Source organism: Camelus ferus, chromosome X (genome assembly GCF_009834535.1).
Source record: "Camelus ferus isolate YT-003-E chromosome X, BCGSAC_Cfer_1.0, whole genome shotgun sequence".
NCBI lineage: Eukaryota > Metazoa > Chordata > Mammalia > Artiodactyla > Camelidae > Camelus > Camelus ferus.
In genome coordinates this window covers 26476628-26496939 of record NC_045732.1, presented here as the reverse complement: position 1 = coordinate 26496939, position 20312 = coordinate 26476628, and positions in this window count along the sequence as shown.

Here is a 20312-nt window from a genome sequence, read left to right as displayed (position 1 = left end):
TCGGTAAGGTTAAGGGGAATGGTGGTCAGAGCTGCCTGTCTGGGGATGACAGACTTAGCAGTCAGTTAAACTGAAGGTGCCTGCAACAGTTTGAGAGAGCTGTACCAGAATGTTTTCCTTGGGGAGGAAGTCTCCAGAGGCAGTTCTGAACTACAAAGATCATTAATGCTCCTTCCTCCCCTGTGCAACCTTAGGTGCTGGGTCGTTGCTCTTCCTCCATCTCCACAACACCTGAGTGTCCCTTTCTATTAACTATAACTTTGTCCTTTTTTTAGTCATTTCTTACTCTCACCCCCACTTTTCATCTAGAAGGATCAAGTGTGAGGGGGACAAGGACGTTTGTATAAAACCAGAATTAAGTTTGAATCATGTAGGTCCCAACTTTGCCAGGCTGCTGCCATAGGGTATACCAAGCCTGGTCTGGGGAAAGAAATGTGCATCATGCCTAGGAATGGTCAGGACAGAACCCTGCATTTTCAAAAGAGGAAAGTCAATATAATTTCCCAGCCCTTTAGTCCTGATTTAATGACCAAATTGCTTTACCCGGATGTAGGGCTTCTCAGCCTCACCATGGTTGACATTTTGGGCCAGATCTTTCATGGTTGTAGGAGGCTTTCCTGTGCACTGCAGGATATTTAGCAGCATTCCTGACATCTACCCACTAGATGCCAGCAGCATACCCTCAGCTGTGACAACCAAAGATGTATCTGGAAGATGCTAAATATTCCTCAAGGGGGCAAAATCACCCTCGACTGTGAACCACTAATCTGAAGTTGTGTGAAGCTTGATTCTAGGATTTCTTTTACTTTGTGGATATTGAGTCCACATTCTCTAGGCTGTCATCATCTCTTTTTACCCTCTACCTGAAAGGGCTGAGTACATACAAGGGTAAGGTGCATAACACACTTTTCTAAGAAGAGAATGGTCTTTGCTTGGACTTACAGAGATTCCAGTTCTGCTTTTCATTACAGGTGTAACCATGACATCCTGGTTGACACCTCTAATCTAAGTTTTCTTATCTGTAATGTAATTCAACTCCGGATGACTGGTTCTCCGTGGTTATGGCTAACAACACTGTTATGACTGAACTGTGTCTCCCAAAATTCATATGTTGAAGTCCTAACTCCCAGTATCTTATATGGGACTATATTTGGAGATTGAGTCTTAAAAGATACAATTAAAATGTGGTCATTGGGGTGGACCTAACTCCAATATAACTGGTGTCTTTAGAAGAAAGAAATTTGGACACAGACATACACGCAGAGGGAAGACCATGTGAAAACGCAGGGAAAAGATGGCCATCTACAAGCCAAGGAGAGATGCCTCAGAAGAAACCAGCTCTGCTGATACCTTCATCTTGGGCTTCTAGCCTCTAGAACTATTAGAAAACAAATTTCTATTGTTTAAACCACTTAGTCTGTGATACTTTGTAATCGCAGCCTTAGCAAACTAATACAAATACATAATAGGAATAAGTTTTGTGAAGATTAAAGAATGTGTATCTCAATATCACATATTTATTATGATAAAGAGTTTGAAAATGAGATATGACAATAGCTATTCTTTACTGAGTATGTATTATACGTCAGGCACACTTTCCTAGGCAACATACCTACATTATTTCTAATTTTACAATAAACCTGCAAGGTTGATGTGATGGCCATGAGACTGCATTTTGTAGAGAGGGAGTATGATTGAGTGAAATGAAGGGCCCCAGCCTCTGCCCTGCAACCATTGCCCCAATTTCTCCCAGGCCGTGCTTCCTAGGGGCTGTCCCCAGCCAGTGGTTAGCATGGCGGGGGTACTAAAGCAGGCTCGTTTCTAGAAAAAGAGAAACTCTTCTGACTGGCAACTATGACTTGAGAACTTTTTGAAGGCCTTCCTGAACATTATTTAGACTCCATAGTGATCTAGGATGCTGCCATCACTCCCTCTGCTTTACTTGGGGTCAGAGCGTGCCACATTCTGACAGCTCTTCCAACTTCCTCCAGCTTGCTGTCCATTGCCTCTCATTAGCTTTCCCCCTAACAAAATCCTTGCATGCTAAATCTTCTCAAAATGGCTACTTCTTGGAGAACCTGGACCAACACAGTATGTATTGTGACTCTATATTAGAGGAGAAGCAGAGGCACACAAGTGTTTTCCCAGAATTGTATCACTAGTACTAGTGAGACTGGATTCAGGTGTTTGTCTGACTCCATAGACTGAGCTCATTCTCCTACATATAATGTGTTCTGAAATATATGATGAAAGTACTTTAGGCATTAAAACCATTATATATACCTACCATATATATTTATTAATAATAAAGTAGAAATCTGAAATCAATATCAGGTCTATCAACAGTCTATGTACATAAATAGTAACAGTGTCTTTCTGCTTGACCCATGCTTTCAAAGGTCATGTTAAGTTAATGCTGCTTGAATTCTCCTCCACAGAAACACAGTACTCTGCAAACCACTGTCATCACACCACAGGAATTGCTAAAGAGGTGACTAGTGAAATTTTCCCTCTTGCCTCGTAGATCAAGAGAAATAAAATAGCTAACTTTCACTATGTGTCAAGCATCATGCTACTAAGTATTTTATATGTATGGTGGAATACTTTGGCATTAACAATGGAGGTCCATATCACCACTTCTCATGCATTTGCCCGTTCTAGAATTTAGTTGCTAATCTGAGAAAAATGTTGGATATAGAGGCTTACTCAATTTACTGAGATTAAATTTCAGCCTCATTGAAGAATGGAGTCTTGAAACAGAAATTATGTCCAAGTATCCACAGCTGGAAATTAAACACTTTGCATTTCTAAGTGGATAGACTGAGTTTCCTAACAAGTAGACTTGGGACAACTCATTTTCGTTTCTATCTTTCTGTTGATTTCCTTCAGTGCTTGTTTCCCTTTCCCCCTTTATTGCTTTGCAAGGTATTCTTTCCATTCCAATCTGTTAGATAGATACCTTTAAATTGTAACATGCACACTTTATTTTACAAAGACTAAATATAACAGTCTATCCTTCCCTGGGATAATTAAAGGAAATTTGTTTCATATCCATCATCTCTCTTTAGTATTATATGTGATTGCTGTTTTACTATATTTGACACTCTAAACTGTTTTTACTAGAACGTTTTTTGGTCTCCAAAATTTTGGAATCAGAAGCAAAACAAATTTGAAATACATTTCCTGCCCCCACTGCAATGACTAAGTTAAGCAATTGTGCATGTAATATTTGGAGAAAACTGCAGAAAACTACTTCTGTTGGAGAGTTACTAGGGCAACCCTTTAGATAAGGAGAACATATGAATGGGCTGAGGAGCCTGATAAACTACCCAATAATATTGCGATGTTTCTGTGTACACATTTTCAGAGATACTTTACCAAATCTGAAGAGTGCTTTAGTCTATTACATTTGGCAGTGGAGAATATACAGTACTTTTGGTGTATTCCCAAAGATAGTGAAATATCAAAAAAACAGTAGATTTATTTCATACCCGAAATAAGATATTTTGCGGAAAACTATTCTTATTTTTCTCTGATTTGTCTATTGCTCTGTAATAAAATTTTGTATGATTTCTGTTGATCCTAAATATGAGGATCATTTTCCTTATAAAATAGATTACATATTGTAGAGAAAATCACGCTATGTTAGAGTTTAGAAAATACATCAGTTTCCTTTAGATAAATACATTCTTGTTATTTTTTTCAGTTTTACTGATTATATATAGTTGACATATAATATTGAATTTGTCTAGTGTGTACTGCATAATGATTTGATATATGTATACATTGCAAACTGGTTACCACAGTAAGTTTAGGGAACATCAAACACCTCACATAGTTACAAATTCCTTTACACAAATACCTTTTTAATAATAGCGTTATGCATGATGGTTTTGTTTATCTTCACTAGTATGTCAGACATATGTGAAAAGTGTATTGCATGGGGTATGGGGTTAGAATGGCTGGGTTTGTGTCATTATTGAAGTACTTTCTACCTATCAAGCTTCAGATGATTCATATAACCTCTCTAAGTCTCAGGGTACTTATCCATAAAATGACACGCTACCAATAACAATGTAGGTAAAATTATAATATTTTAAAATACCATGGGCATATTGATGAATATTTTCTACTTAGTCTGATTGTGTAGCAGTTTTTCTTTTATACCTAACAACTAGTGTGGTTTCATTATTATTTCTCAAATAAAATATTATATCAAGGTATACAAATATATAATCCTATACTGATACCCTGAAATTATACTGTAAGCAATGATTTTCAATAACTTCTTTATGTTTTTCTCCTTAAAGTATTCAACTTAGATGTAACAAAATTGGCACATTTTTCTTTTCATTTTTTTATTCTGTGTCTCTTAGAAATTTGTAAAATGATAATACATGAATCTAGTATTCCTATAAATATACCATCTAATAAGATTAAAATCTCCTTTTACTATTACCTGAAATCTAAGATCTGTCATTCCTGTATTTTTCTCAGGAGCTCAGCCTTCTCATTTTGATACACATTACTTTGGTGTTCCATGGATTTTATATAAATATACTCATAACAAATTCACATTATAGCTATATGTGTATGTACATAAAATATATACTTTACTATGTAACACTAATAGACACTTACTCTTTGTGTTTTCCATTTTCCCTCCCTTTCCCTGAGAATTATTCTAAATTTCCCATGGGAAATTCAACTCCCAGTTCTTAACCACGCACTTTTTTTGTATATATATATTTTTTACTGAAGTATAGTCAGTTTACAATGTGTCAATTTCTTGTGTACAGCATGTTTCAGTCATACATGAACATACATATATTCATTTTCATATTCTTTTTCACCATAAATTACTATGAGGTATTGAATATAGTTCCTTGTGCTATACAATATAAGCTTGTTGTTTATCTGTTTTATATGTATTAGTATCTGCAAATCTCAAACTCCCTTCCCACCCCCTTTCCCCCATGGTAACTGTAAGTTTGATTTCTACTTCTGTGAGTCTGTTTCTGTTTTATATATAAGTTCATTTGTCTTCTTTTTTTTTTTTTTTTTTTTTTAGATTCCACATGTGAGTTATATCATATGGTGTTTTTCTTTCTCTTTCTGGTTTACTTCACTTAGAATGACAATCTCCAGGTCCATCCATGTTGCTGAATATATTATTATTTTTCATGGATGAGTAGTATTCTATTATATAAATATACCACAGCTTCTTTATCCAGTCATCTGTCAATGGACATTTAGGTTGTTTCTGTGTCTTGGCTATTGTAAATAGTGCTGCTATGAACATCAGGGTGCATGTATCTTTTTGAATTAAAGTTCCCTCTGGATATATGCCCAGTGGGATTGCTGGATCATATGGTAAGTCTATATTAGGTCTTTTGAGGAATCTCCATACTGTTTTCCATAAGGGCTAAACCAAACTACATTCCCAACAGTGTAGGAGGGTTCCCTTTTCTCCACAGCCTCTCCAGCATTTGTTGTTTGTGGACTTTTGAATGGTAGCCATTCTGACTGGTGTGAGGTGATACCTCATTGTAGTTTTGATTTGCATTTCTCTGATAATTAGTGATACTGAGCATTTTTTGTGTGCCTATTGGCCATTTGTATGTCTTCCTTGAAGAATTGCTTGTTTAGGTCTTCTGCCAATTTTTGGATTGAGTTGCTTTTTTTTTTTTGTTATGAAGTTGTATGAGCTGTTTATATATCCTGGAAATTAAGCCCTCGCCTGTCTCATCTTTTGCAAATACTTTCTCCCGTACTGTAGGTTGTCTTTTTGTTTTGCTTTACCAAGCACTTTGAATGAGACTGGCCCTACCCTATCGCCAGCCTCAGGGATATGTTAGAGTATGTATTCCTTGATATTTGCCACTAATACATGGATAGACATACAACAAAGACAATGAAATGCTTAAGTTTCCAGGAATTCTACTCTCTTCTTCCATGAGAACTGCTTGAGAAGATTCTCTTTGCTGCTGCATGCAAATGAGAAACATGTCGCTTTTGGAGCCAGTGGCAGCCATACTTTGAGAAGAAGACAAGAAACTAAGTGCAGAAAAAAAAAAAAAACAGTAACAATGAAGCAAGGCAGATAATTGTGTAGAGAGAAATCTGTTTACAACATTTAATCCCTAGATCAAGCTGCACCTGAAGCTTTACTTTTGGATTATTGAATAACCTGAGAAAGTATTTCCTTTGTAATTTAAGCTGATTTTCATTGGGTTTTCTGTTACTTGAAATATCCTGAAAATATTACAGGTGAACTAAGTTTAACCTTCAAACAAAAAATATAACTGTAATTCTGTTTTAAGTGTTTCAGGGCACAGGCAGAGAAAAGGAGTTTTTAAACACTTCAAAAATTGAATTGGAATTTTACTAGGATAAAACAGACGAAGAGAATCCCTAAAGAAAAAAATTAATTTGTGTTGAGGCAAATTCCTAAATAAAATATCACCAATTTTGGCCTAACAGTGCATCATGGCCATTTTTCTAGCGAGTAAGAAGAGTTTTTCATATTAATATTACAAATAAGAAAAAAATATTGATCTCACAGAACACTCAAAAATTTATAAAATTTAACACCCAAGTCTGATTGAAAAAAAACATTTCCTTAACTGTGTGTAGCATGTATCCATAGAGCTGGTATGTAGCCATAACATACTGGTACAGCATAGTAGGTGGTGTACAACTGGACTGGTTGCTTAGTGCTCATTGATAGAGGTCAGAGTCTATTGGGTAGATGTTATATTATGTTTTGAATTTCATGTCATTATATGTACTGGTGTGTGTCTATGTGTGTGTGTTTTAATGTAAAATATGTTCCATATATATGAATATCAGAATCATATTTAATAGTGAATCTCTAGGGAAACATCTATTATCATCAAGAGCGAGATAAAAATCCCTGTCATCAGCCATTACTTTACATTAAACTGTTGCTCATAGCCTATCCAGTTAGAGAAAAAAGTAAGAAATGAGAGCTATAGAATTGGGGAAGAAGGAGGACATATTATCTTTTCCAGATTTTATTGTCTACTGTGAAGATCCAAAAGAATCTGAAAAACAAAAAGAGAATTCAGTAAGCATGTTAATTATGCAATTAGTAAACGACAACCAATAACTTTCCTTTATCCAACAATAAGCACAGTAGCTATTTAAAATTAAATGCCTGGTAATAAATATGAAAAGAAATGTGTAAAACCTGTATGAAGAAAGCATTAAAGTTTCTGAAGACACATAAAATCCTTTAAAAAGATTTTTTTATAAAAATCCTTTACTAAAAACATGCCTTGATTTTGGAGAGGAAATTAAAATTGTGAGAAATTCCATTTTGCAAACATAGATTCATTAATGTAATGCAATCCAAGGAAAAGTACTATAAGGATTTTCTTTTTTAAAAAATCCAAAATGATTCTGAAATTTATCTAGAAACACTACTAGTTGAGAGTTACATGGACTTTTATGAAAAAGAATAATGTTAGAGGATGAATTCCACCAGATATCTAAATATGTAAGTCCAGTTTAATAAAAACATTACTGTATTGGTGCAGCAAGAAAGAAACATTTTAGTGGAAAGAATAAAATTTATATATATAGAGAGAGAGAGCTTCTCATATGCTAAATATGAGGTAAGCTATGTGATGCAAATGTGGGGTTGGTTCAGCAGTCTAGAAACTAATAGACAAATGCAGCTTTGTCTTACATCACTTCTGATATTAAAATAAATTTTACAGAAATATAATATTTTAAGAAAATAAATCACAAACCTACTAGAAGTTTATTTTGTGAAGATTTTACTAATCATAGATAGTAAAGACTTCCTCCTCCCCCTCCTCCTCCTCTTCTTCTTTTTCTTCTCCTTCTTCTCCTCCTCCTCCTCCTCCTTTTTCTTCATCTTCTTTTTCTTCTCTTCTCCTCCTCCTTTTTCTTCATCTTCTTTTTCTTCTCCTTCTTCTTCTTTTTATAATGACAGGGAATCCAAGTGATGACAATGGGAAAGACTGATATATTTGATGACACAAATATGTTCTGTAGTAGTAGGAAATAAGCCAAGTATGTATCTCTTTTTCCATGGGTTATACTTTCTTTTTTACATGGAAAGTAAAAAAACACAAATGACTAAATTTAATGGTAAGAAAAACATATAATAGTTCATAGAAAATGAAATACCAAAAATCAGTAAACGTGTGATCATGTACTCTGTGGCAAGCTGAAAAAGATATTCCCCTCAAATATAGTCACGTCCTAATCCCTGGAACCTGTGAATGTTACTTCATATAACAGCCTTTGCAGATGCAAGTAGATTAAGAATTTTGAGACAGAAAGATGATCCTGGATTATACATTTGTCCCTAAATGGAATCACATGCATCCTTATAAGAGGGAAACAGAGGGAAATCTGACACACATGTACAGAGGAAAAGACAATGTGTAGACAGAAGAGAGAGATTTGAAGTCTTAGCCTCAAAGATTGGAATGTTGTGGCCACAAGCCAAGGAATGCCAGTAGTCACCAGAAGCTGGAAGAGGCAAGAAACAGATACTCTTCTGGAGCCTCTGGAGAGAATGCAGCCCTACTGACACATTGATTTCCTGCCAGTGATGCTAATTTTTAAACTTTTGACTTCTAGAACTGTGAGACAATTTTTTGTTGTTTTAAGCTCCCCAGTTTCTGGTAGTTTTTACAGCAGCCACTGCAAACTAATCCATGCTCTAAAAATTAAAAATATAAATTAGAATAACAATGAAATGTTATTCTGCACTTAAGGGCCAATGTTTAAAACCTTAATGAAATATGGTGATAGAAGAAAACTGGGTATTTTATTCTATTCCACTGCAATTTTGAAATATGCATAGAAGTAAATGTAACCTTTCATTCATATAATATCTTCTTGGAATTTTTCCTACTAACATACTCAAAAATCATAAAGAGACAAATGTGCCTTGACATTTACTGCAGCACTGTTTAGAGTAACAAATTCTGTAAGTAGCTTAAGTGTTCATCATCGAGTGACTATATTTACACATTATAGCATAATATGCACATATGTAAGATTATTTGAAATGAGATTCTTTTGTCTCAGTTTCAGCTGAGGTCCTAACATTGGACAACAAAGCAGTAGTTGCCAGAGTGAGGCACTAGGCCAAATATGCAATTCATATAAAGACGTTATACAAAAAAAGGGTTTGTGACCCAAAGCTCACACTTGAGACTATAAAGGAGTTTAAACTGAAGTTTCGTAAAGAGAGAATTTCTTTGCAGATGGTTGTAGTAGGACTCTGATACCTCCCCTTATTTCACCATTGCACTTATCTCTTGGAAGGAGAGAACGAAGGTACTTCTCATTGCTAGTCTAGTGAGAGGGGATTTATTTAAGGAAACCAGCTGAAGATTTTGAAACATGTCCACTGAAATTTGAGGAACACAGTGTCTTGGTGTTTGACTCATACCTGAGAATTCTAAAGAGGCTGTGGAATTTTCCAGAGAAAAAGGGGTGATATTAGGAACAAACTGCACTTCCACCTACAGAATGAGCAATACTGTGCATGTGTTTTCCACAGACTGGTATGTTGATATGCCACCAGAGAGCTGGAGAGAAGATAGCTTGAAGCTATCTTAGCAGGGACTTGGCCCAAAATAGCTACCTGAAAGAGGGCATGGGCTCTTGTATGGAGAGTCTGTAGGGTAGCCTACCAGACACCAATGAACTTAAGAGCTATCACACACATCATGTGCATGAATTTCTTAGAAATCCTTAAAGTCCCCCGGGAGTGAATAAGCTGTCTTTGAACAGCTGCCATACCCAGAGACTGCTGGCTGAATACATCTGTACTGTAATCCCCTCCCTTTCTGAAATGGTCCGAAACTATATACTTGGTTAGGAAAAGAAGAGGTGTGTGGAGGAGAGAGAGAGAGCGTGCTGGGTATACTGTCTAAAATGTATCAGAGGACTGTTGCTATTACTATCTGAAAGTGACTGGAAAGGTTATCAATACTATCCAAGAGGCAGGGAAGAGAGTCCCCAAAGCAGGTAGGAAGGCACTATGGTAATTCGTGTATCCTATCAGCCTAAGCATATTCAATAAGACTGTTAAAGTTGATTTAAATGTGTAGACCAGGAAAATATCTCAAGATACATTTTAAGTGACGAATATAAAATGAATGTAGAGGAATATGAGTAGTAACATCTCATATATATATTTTTATAAAAACGTACATCTCTAATTGAAGATTTCAATGAGGAAGGCAACAAAGATGATGAAGGCTGCTATGAGGATGATGATGAAGATGAAAAAGAGGCAATGTATTCTACTTTTTGCTCCAACAAGATTGTCCCTTGTTTCACAGCACCAGCTTTACTGTTTCTGCTGTAAGTGTTTGGCCAATTAAAGTTTGTCCAAGCGTTACATGGATTGAACAACAAGCACTGTTCCCTCTAATCCTTAGTAGCTCCTTCCCTAGCCTTGGGAAGTGTGTGCTCACATGAATCCACTGTACACTTGAGGGGCACCCCCTGCAGATCTCCGGGGTTCTCTCTTTGTAGAGCTCCCTCATCTCCATACTCTTCTCCCTGGACTGTCAGCTCCAACCCAGGGATCCACCAGGGCCCTACCTGGGAACTCTGTGGCCAAGAAACTCTCTCTCAGGAGTAAGCTCAGGCCATTCTAGGCCTCACTTTGTTTGTGTCCCATCTCTCAAGAATCACTGTCCTTTATGGCCTGTTGTGTGGTGTCTTCCAACTATTAACTGTTTGATGTTGTTGCTGATGACAGGATGAATCCAGTCCCTGTTTATGCCACATTGCTCAGAAGTGCGAGTCAGAAGTCTTTAAAGTGTCAGGCAAAAATACACAGTAAAATTCTAAACATAAAATGGAGTCAAATCCAATTCGTCTATCTTCCCTCTCATCCAAGAGGCTTTTGAAATGACAGAAAAAAAGAAATATCTGAAAGACTGAATCTCTCGTCTTCACCTAGTTAACTCTTACTTCTGACCTCAGCTCACTCTTCAGATTCATTTCCCTCATCTCTCACTTTCAAGGCTCTGTGGATTCACAATTCATACCACAAGTCTGAGGTACACATTGATTTTTATGTAAGCAGTTGTTTGGTTAATTTCAGCTTCCCTTCCTAGAATGTAAGCTTTGTGAGGATAGGTGCCTAGGCTTTTTTTCCTCACTCCTCTCTCCCCAGTGGCTCTTTGTTAGAGTGCTCGAGAACAAAGAACTGGATCTCTTAGATGATTTGAGGTACTGCAGGAATATCGAATGTAGAGTTGCACTGATGGAGAAATTTAAGCAGAGAAAAATATTTCCTAAAGATAGGCCATCAAACGTAACTGCTAACATCCTTCCTAGAAGAACTTTGAAAAACTGTACCCCCTACATATTTTAAGTGGCACCTATATTTTCCAGCATAATTTGAAATCATTGTGAAGGATGGAATTTCTGATACACTGTAAAAGTTATAATTAAAAAAATGGCATCACTGTAAAAATAGTAATCAATAGAACTTAAATAGCATTCTGAGTTTTTACTTGTATCGTCCATTGAAAAAAATACACACAAAAAATACACAAGATCTTTACATTTAGAGAGTCTAGATTTTCCTTTTACTTCCTGAAAATTGTCCTAATCTACTTCGTGTCTGAGCATAGTTTGTTGATCACTTGTTTGTTAATGGAAAATTAACAAAAACTTAGAAATAAGACACTTAGACTACAAAGGAGTTCAAGTTGAAGTTAGGTAAAGAGAGCATGTTTTCCTTTTTCGTACTGGAGCACTGTCTAAAAGGTTCACTTCAGATTATTTGAGTCTTTAGGAAATTGTACCTTTTTTGGTTTACTATTTATTATATACTAGGCTCTAGGCTTGGTGAAGTTATATGTTAACTTATACCGATGGTATTAGGTAGAGATGCATTATTTCTCTCAGAGAAAATAATCCTAATAATTTATTTTTCTAGTAAGATATTGAACAACTTTGTCTGAAACTTAGCAAATGTATTTCAGCTTGCCTCTCTTAAACTGACAACATAACCACTGTTTGAAATCTCGTTTGAACCAGCTTTCCCACATGCTGTTTTGCTCATTATTTCCCTCATTACTGAGTCAAATAAATATTTGACATGTGTTCACTTTAGAACTTTAACTTTTGAAAGTTTTTTTTTTGTATAACATCCTACCCTAAGTAAGAAAATGAAAATAATCAATGTATGTGGATTGAAATTTTAACATGTGTTTTACGCCTGCAGGCACAAGGATTTAAGAGCTAAAATATGTCCTGTGGATTAATTTTTGTTACGATGATGGTTAGTATACAATTGGTCAAAACAGTCTTAGTACATTACACATTTTTATAATTATTACAAAATAAAGATTTATGGAAACTATACATCTTCATAAAATAAAATATGATAGAAAATACCCTCATTTAATATCTGACAGCTAACATTTTATTTTTTGTTAATGAGTGGTAAAAAATATTAAGCTTTTCACAAGATAAAATGAATACTGAATGTAAAGGGAATAAATATTTCATAATATGATGATAAAACAGGTTTTAACTTCATTATCAAAGTCTGAAAGAAAAAGAAAATCTGAACAAAATCACATAAAGCTTTTATCCTTGAATTTTATCCAGTGTGTCTTGAAAATGTCTTGTGTGAACCTTCCAGTTCCATATGACAGTATTAAGAACACTAACCAGTACTGCTTTGGCTGCTAGAAGGTAATTTTCTTTCTGGCTAATGACTCACATTGAGAAAAGCTGAAAAGAGTTGCTTATATTTATATATGTGGAAAAACATCATTTTGAACATTCAATATGTCTTACTAAGTCTTTCCAATAGAAAGGAGAGAAAGTCATTAAATAAAAATCATTGTTACTCCTGCCACCACACTGTTACCACATATCTGGATTCAGAACATCTCTTCATGGGACAAAATACCAAATTTCTAACAGATGGCCCATCACTGAAATATGTAGAAAACAGGAAAATACAGGAAAGTTTATATGTTTATGCTTCCTTGATTCAAGTTTAAAGGAGGCTTTCCCTGTGTTGGTGCCTTGGAGATTTTCACACCCGGAGGCAGTGCTCCCTAGCAGGATTAGGGGTGGATTGCAAAGAAGACTCTGTGTAATTCTTAAGTAAAGGGAGAGGAATGCTACTGTGAACTCATAGCTTTCTCAGTCAGATGAGTTTCAAAGAAGGATACATATGGAAGGTGACTATTTGCAAATTATATGCCTTTAAAATTATCTATTCATAATTCCCTACCTTCAGAAAAGTTTTGGCCATCCTCCAAAGATGAAAGGTCTCCAGATAGAAGGCTGTTTGTCCAAGGCATTCAGTGTGAGCGTCAGACTGGAGAAACACAAAAAGCAGAAATTTGCCTCTGGGCAGTTTTTTCTAAATTTCTTCAGTAAGAGTCACCTGAGGTTCCTACTAGGCTTTGCAAATCCACTGCCCTTCCCTGGAGATTCAGATTCAGTGGGTCTGGAGTGGGACCCTGCAATTCTTAGCTTTAACAAGTGCTGTGGTGAAATTTGTACCATCCAAAACAATATAGGTACACTTTGAGAAAATGCCTCAAGGATGTGATCTTCAAATCTGGCTTCTCAATTCCTGAATTAGGGGAACTGAAAACAAAACAAAACAAAACACCCAGGTGCCTAGCTTACTTCAATTAAATCAGACTCTCTAGGGGATAGAGCATAGACATAACTTTTTACTAATGGAGACTTTTTTTTGAAAGCAATAGTAGGTTCACAGAAAAACTGAGGGAAACATACAGAGATTTCCCATATAACCCCTGCCCCTACATGTGCATAGCCTTCCCCATTATTAATAGCCCCCACCAGAGTGGTACATTTTTTTACAATTGATGAACCTGCATTGACACATCATAATCAACATCATAATCAACCAAAGTCCACAGTTTACTTTAGAGTTGACTCTTGGTATTATTCATTCTATGGTTTTGGCAAGTGTATAATGACATGTATCCATCATTATGATATCATACAGAGTATTTTTAATGCCCTAAAAGTCCTCTGTGCTCTACCTCCTCATCCTTCTCCGCCTCGCCCAACCCCTGGCAACCACTGATCTTTTTACTGTCTCCACAGTTTTATCTTTTCGAGAATATCATACAGTTTGAATCATACAATATGCAGAATTTTCACATTGGCTTCTTTCATTCAGTAATATGCATATAAGATTCTTCATGTCTTTCCATAGCTCGATAGCTCTTTTGCTTTTAGAGCTGAATAATATTCCACTGTCTGGATGTGCCACAGTATATTTATCCATTCATCTGCTGAAGGACATCTTGGTTGCTTCCAAGTTTTGGCATAAAGCTGCTGTAAACCTCAGTGTGCAGGTTTTTGTGTGGATGTAAGTTTTTGCCTCCTTTGGGTAAATATGAAAGAGTGTGATTGCTAGGTCATATGGTAAGAAAATATTTAGTTTTATAGGAAACTGCCAAAGTTTCTTCCAAAGTAGCTGTACCATTTTGCATTCCCACCAGCAATGAATGAGAGTTCCTATTGTCCCATATTTGATATTGTCAGTGCTCCAGATTTTGGCCATTCTAATAGGTATGTCGTAGTATCTCATTGTTGATTTAATTTGCATTTCCCTGATGACATATGATGTGGAGCATCTTTTCATATGCTTATTTGCCATCTGTAGAAACATCACTCTTTAAAGTTCCTCAGATGTTTTAGTGCAAAATCTGGAATAAGGAGGGTAGTAAACTCCTTCACATGGGCCAGATATGGCCCATTGCCTGGTTTTGTGAATATAGTTTTATTGGAACATAGATAGCCACACCAATTTGTTTATGTATTGTCTGCACTATTTCCATGGTACAATAGCATGGTTGAGTAGCTGTGACAGAGACCATAAGACATGCAAAGCCTGAAATATTTACTATCTGGCCCTTCATAAAAAATGTTTGCTTACCACTACCTCAGATTTAGGGCAATTATGGTCTTTTAAGAAATACTTCAGAAAGAGCTTGGGTAGTTGAGGACTTGTAACCCGACTCAGAGAAACGTGGCTGACAGCTTCAGATTCTCCTTCAATATTGTTCTTCTTTAAGAAGCAGATGATTTTCCAGCAAAGGGCTCCTGGTTGGGTCTGAGGGGAACAGAACAATATTTGAGGTAACTCCAGACCTCTACGACACAGAAAAATACTTATTTATGAGCTACATGTCTGGGAGTGCAATTTTACTTATGGCAAGCAAGTTTATGAATAGAATTCCTTTGTCCAAAGGAGAGGAAGTTGGTTAAATACTAAGATTTGGAACTAATCCATAGCCAAATTTCCAACAGTAATGTAAATTCTACAGAAAATGTTCAAAGTCTATATGAATAAACTGTAATCTCTGCTGAAGCACACTCTATGGGACTTACATAGATGGAAATTGTTTTCTTATGTGGGAAGACTCAATATTGGTTATATATTTCTCCTGTACTGATCTATAACTTTAATACAATTCAAAATGGGTTTACTTTTATTAATTAAAAATAATAGAAAAATTAAGACTGAAGAGTTTATTTAGGAATAATTACAGAAGTAGAAATGAAGGTGGAATTTCTCTCCAGATATTTAATTTTTTTATAATTTCTACAATGGAATGTGTTATTGACTCATAATAGACAAATCACCGGACTATATTAATATATGAAAAATGACGTTCTTATATCAATTGGGAGAAACAATAGATTTCTTTCATTGTCTCTCACATATGATGAAAAGTGCTCACTAATCACAAGAGTTTGAGAGAAACCAAAGTAAAAGCTAAATCCTGTAACTTTGGGCTTACTGGATGATGTGTGACCACATAGAGTAAGATAGATAAGGGCCTGAAAATCGATAGGTAGCATTTACCTATGACATGATCAGTCTCAGACTGCCTAATAAATGATGTTAGGAAAATCTGTTTGGTATATATAGAAAAATAAAATCTGATCCCTGTTTTAGCAAATATAAAAAGATGTGTTCCAGATGGTTTAGAAAGCTACATATGAAAGACAAGAGTATCAAGTTAGCATAGAACAATTTAGAGGAATGTATTTGTCAACTAAGTTTAAATAAGGCTCAAAAAACATTAATCATGTGGCCCAGAAAAGCACTGATTTAATTACATGAAAATACAGGTTTGAGGTTTTTGTTTTCCCCAATGAGGGACACTCATAATAAAACAGGCAGATAAAAGATGAGAAAAATATCTTTGCAACATCTAAAACCAATAAAAACATAAGCAGAGGATATAAACAGACAATTTAGCAAAGAGGATACCCAACAGGTGAATAAATATATGAAAAGATAATCAAACTCATTTGTAGTCAACAAATGAAATTACAGTAACAAGACAATACCACTTTACACTGGCAAATAAGAAAAAAATTGCACATTACAAGTATTGGTGCAGATGTGGGAAACAGGAACTCTTGAGTCCTGCTATTGGGTATATTGACTGTTGCAAATCAATTTGTCAGTATTTAGTCAAATTAAAGTTGAATGTACTTTATGATTTAGTGAGCCCACTAAGCCTATACCTGGAAGCAATCCAAATGTCCTCAACAGGTGAAGGGATAAATAAATTGTGTATGTTCACAAAACAGAAGGATATTCTGATACATGTTGTATTTGTTTCTTAGGGTTTATGTAACAATGTACCACAAATGGTGTAGCTTGAAAAAGAGAAATTTATTGTCTAACAATTCTGGAGAGTGAAAATCTGAAATCAAGATGTTGGCAGGGCCATGCACCCTCCGAAACCTGTAGGGAAGAATCCTTCCTTGCCTCTTCCCAGCTTCTGGTGGTTTCTAGGCAGTCTTTGGGGTTCCTTGGCTTGGAAATGCATCATTCTCATCGTCCATCATCATGTGGCTTTCTTCCTGTGTGTATCTTCACATAGGCTTCTCCTTGTGAATGTCTGTGCTGTGTCCAAATTCTGCCTTTTGATAAGGATACCAGTTATATTGGATGCAGCCCCACGCAGCTGCAGCACTTCAATTGCTGCCTGTATCATCACATGGTATCTTCCTCTCTCGCGTGCGAGTGGTTCTGTGTCTCTTCTTATAAGGATGCTAGTGATAGTGGAATAAGGGGCCACTCTACTCCAGGACAACTTCATTTCAACTTAAATAACTACATCTGTAATCACCCCATTTCCAGTTACAGTCACATTCTGTGGTACTGGGTGTTAAGACTGCAACATAACTTTTGCAGGGAATAAATGTCAACCCTTAATACAAGCTAAACATGGATGAATGTTAGAACAGTTATCCTGAGTGAAAGAAGCCTGACAAGAAAAAGTATATACTACATGATCCTATGTAAATAAAATTTCAAGAAATTCAAACAAATGTATAGTAGCAAAAAAACGTGCCTATGAATGAGGTGGGATGCCAGTTTTGAAGGCTAAAGAGATAGCTCATAAAGGGCCAAGAGGAAATTTTGGGGGATAATGAATATGTTTATTATCTTGACAGTTCATGGATATATGCACATGTGAAAATTTATCGAACTATTCACATTAAATACATGCAGTTTGTTCAATGAGAATTATACCTTCATATTTATTTAAAATAGGCATAAGTTTTTATGTTCCTAAAAAAAGTATGAACTATTATGCATTTCAGGATTATAAATTTTATGTAGGCTTCAAAACTGTGATATAAAGAGAAAAGGCATAATGATGTCTTAACTCACAATTTATCTTTATTTGTTGACCCATGTAGATATGCTCATATTGGAGGGAAGTATGTGTTATTTAATAATAACTCTAAGCAGTATGTAATGCTTTGTTTATTCATATTGTAATGGTCTGAATATATATGCCTGGACCTAAGATACTCCTAACATATGTCTCCAGGAAAGGTTTAAACCAACTCTACTCTCATTAAATTCAAATGAATGCCAGGGACTTTCATTGTTTTTGCCTCTCAGAGTGGGGCCGATTTTAGTGTGTGGATATTAATAGTGGTCCTGCTCTAGAGATTTATTCTTTTTGCACTCTTCATGGTGCGGATGCCTATTCTATGACAGCATTAAAGCAACAGTCAGGTAACAGGCCATCTACCGTGCTGTTGTGTTTAAATAGTGGCAGGAAAGGGATCCATTTCTTTCACAAACCTAGAGACCATCAAATTCTGTTGTTTTAACATAGGGTGCTGTTTGGCAATGAGCTTGCCCATCCTGCTTCCCTCTAACTACCTTTAAGGACTCAGGAGAAAGGGGAAAAGGGAATTTCTCCAAATCTTGCCACGTGTTTCTTCTGTCCTTTCTCTTTCCCTATTCTCCCCTGATTTTTATGCTCACCTCCCTCCTCTCCACCATTCTCTCTCTTATTTTATGGAAACTTTTTCTTCATTGAGAAAATAAGTATTTTCCCTGATCTAGTAAAATGATGAGGAAATGAAGTATCAAAAAAACACTTCAGGATTCTGTATTATTTTTTAAAAATTGTATCCAAGGTGGTCTAAAATGGTTAAATCGACACCCTTTAAACATTCTTAATAATTGTTCTCCTTTCCATACAACTGTTTATTTCTATTTCAGCTTTGAGAGTTTATAGTCACACAAGGTAGTTGTCACAGATGAACTCTGTAAATGTTAAGTTTAAAGAGAGGAATTGAGAATGAAAATTTTAGGTGACATCTAATGAATACTGTTTATTTAATAACATGTTTTACAAATAAAAAATATTGATGATAAATTAGGTTAGGACTTAAAATTGTATGTGAGAAATTCTCATTTTCTGATATCTAAAATATCTAGCAATTTATAAAATATTCTAGATAGGCAGAAGAAGGGAAAAAACTATTAATTCAGCCTTATGCTTTTCTAAGTTTTTATTTGGTAGGACGGTATAACCTTTTATATCTTACGAAACAAAACTAAAATAAATTATAAAAATAGTTATCTTTGCCTAAGTAGAGTACATCTTATAATGCCTCTCATATTTAATATATCTTAGATAAATAATCCAATTTCCTCTGTTTAAGAATTCCTTGGATAGGTGTTAGAATTTTTTTAAAGAGTAATTGACCTTTTTATTCAGCTTTAAGTAGTTCGGCTGATGAAACTTTATATGTAGCATGTTATATTTTATTTCAGAAGTATTCCAGCTTTCTTTTCCTTTCCTGAGGCATCAAAGAGCAGTTATGGAGCTAATTATTTTTCCCATTTCTTCCTAGTTATATTTCAATCCAACTTGCATGATGTTTCATTCTTACGAATCTTGATTGATTAGTTTGCTGCCAAGTTTTTTTTTTGGTGGGTATTTTACCGTCATAAAAACGTATGTAGTATACAGATATTGTAGAGACATTTTGTGGTTAAAATGGTGAAAGATCAATATATGAATGAGCAAAAATGTCACTTAGTCTGGGAAACCTTGTTCCAGCTTCCTGCTTCATATGCCAGGCAGATTTATTCACACTGTCTGCTGAATTCGATTTGTTCTTATTATGGTATGAAGTCTTTCATCTTTTAAATTAGTTTTATATATATATGTGTCTCTTCTGTAGATAACAAGCTTCCTATTGACTAGGTCTAGATTTTACCAATATTTATACACTTGGTGTATAGGAGAGCCTTAACAAATGTATACTGAATTAATGCAGAAATACCCCCATGGTCTTTCTTAATACATATCCATTAATGACACATTTTTATGGGATGTTATAAATATATTATTTTCAAAGGCATAGATACCCTCTCCTTTCATGGAGTTTTAGTCAGGAGTTGAGGAAATGCATGTGCTCTGACAGCAGACATATTTTTACAAAATATATTATCAAAATGAGAATAAGATTTTTTTCTTCTAGATTTTTACTTTAAATGTATGGAAAGAGAAAAAGAATATGTTTATAGAGAAACTAAAATGAATATGACAAATGGCTTCTTAGTCTACTTTTTATTATTGCTAATTTGGATTTGTCATCTCAGAGAAGGAAATATGTAGTATATGTTTGCAGATGCAGAATTTACTTATGATACACATAATGTAATGAAAATAATGTATGTTTGTGTGCGCGTGTGTGTATGTGTACATATATGTGCATATAGTTGTACCTATGCATATAAATCATGTAATTTTCCTGTAACTCAGTGAATTACAGAAGTTAATCTTACTGGGGTATGGCCAGAATAGTGTGATTTTGAATTACACACTCTGTTTCTTCACCATGTGCTTGAATAGAGTATGACTACAACCATACAGACATACTTTATTTTTCTTATCCACCCAGAGAAGATAAGTATAATAAGTTATCATTTT